The sequence below is a fragment of the Ascaphus truei genome, chromosome 5, assembly GCF_040206685.1.
Source record: "Ascaphus truei isolate aAscTru1 chromosome 5, aAscTru1.hap1, whole genome shotgun sequence".
In the NCBI taxonomy this organism is placed as follows: domain Eukaryota; kingdom Metazoa; phylum Chordata; class Amphibia; order Anura; family Ascaphidae; genus Ascaphus; species Ascaphus truei.
In genome coordinates this window covers 6,234,725-6,236,152 of record NC_134487.1, presented here as the reverse complement: position 1 = coordinate 6,236,152, position 1,428 = coordinate 6,234,725, and positions in this window count along the sequence as shown.

Genomic DNA, 1,428 nt, shown 5'->3' with positions numbered 1-1,428 from the left:
GTATGTTCCCAAAACACGAATAAAAAGATGGTGACGTTGTGGCGGTTTCGCAGTTCCTTGATTGCAGATCTCTCCATGGGGAACGTTTGTACATTATTGTTCTCGGTTACAAAACCATGGGAATATTTCACTACCTCTCTCGTACTGGAGGATAATGTCCGATTGCAATTTGCTGGTAGATGCTGCTGGTGTAACATAATCTCCTCTGTGACTAGAGAACATATCATGGGGATTGTTTAAGGATTTCTAACAGTTTAAACTGCTGCTGGTTAAGTTTAGTACTCAGTAAGTTTATGGACGTTATCAGTTTGTCAGAGTCTCCATCTTTGAACACGGCTTTATCTGTTTAGCTGGTTCTCTGTGTCCTCACACTTGTAGAGACAGATTAAGGCCCCTTCATTTCCAGCTCTGTTTTTTAACCTTTAAGCATTTGATCATTTCTCACCAGGAATAACTCTTCTAGTACACAATTCCGAGAACCAATTTTCAGTCTGTCACCCAGATTCGTGAGCCATAGTGGAGATCTCACGGTTCTCACTGTACCCAGGGTTTGTGCAACACTTACTTCTCCTGGTATTGAGGTTCAGAAAAGTTGTTCTATTAGGACCATTTCTCCCTTGAGCAGATACGTTGATCTGTGATGACCTACCGATGTGGAAAAGCCACTGCAGTGTGGCAGTTGGGCACACCGGAATCTGCCATAGCATATGCTCTTTGGACATCATCATGCTTTGAAGACCTTCTAATCTGTGGTTATTCCTAAAAGGTGTTCTCAATATTGGGATACTTAAGTAAGATTTGGACCGCTGTGCACCCTCAAACATAGAAAACACAATTAAAAAAATGAAATAATAGTAGGGTGCTTAAGGTCACAGGCCTGACTGTTAGGGGCTATTGAAGTCAACCAAAAGACAAAAAACATATTTCACACCTAGTCAGGAATCTGGATCAAGCAGAGAGCATTTTTAATATTAAGAAGTAATTACAAAGAGATGCGCGGTGCCACCGTTTATTTCTCTAGAGATGTTCCTCAGAACAATGGGAAGAGAAAGTGAGGTCTTCATTAAATACTTGTATATTCACCCTGACATATCAGTTAATAGTATTTGAAACCCACTGGATGCTCTGAGGTTTAGTCATTAACGGGCACTGCTCTCAGCGGTTCTTTCTCCTTGGAAGTGCCAGATGAAAGATTCTTTGCTCATAGTGGTTACTTGGAAGATATATCCAGGAGGCAAACTGTAACCTTTCCATTCCTTAGTGCCTACTCAACTGGGACATCTGCCACAGTTTCTTGATGACCATTGTTGGGTCCCTGGAACAGGCTCCCACGGTCTGGCCCCCTCATTGAGTTGTTGTAGTTTGTGACACTTTCACTGGCATTTCCCTTTTGGTCTTGACTCTAAAAAAAATGTGCGTTATTCTTAT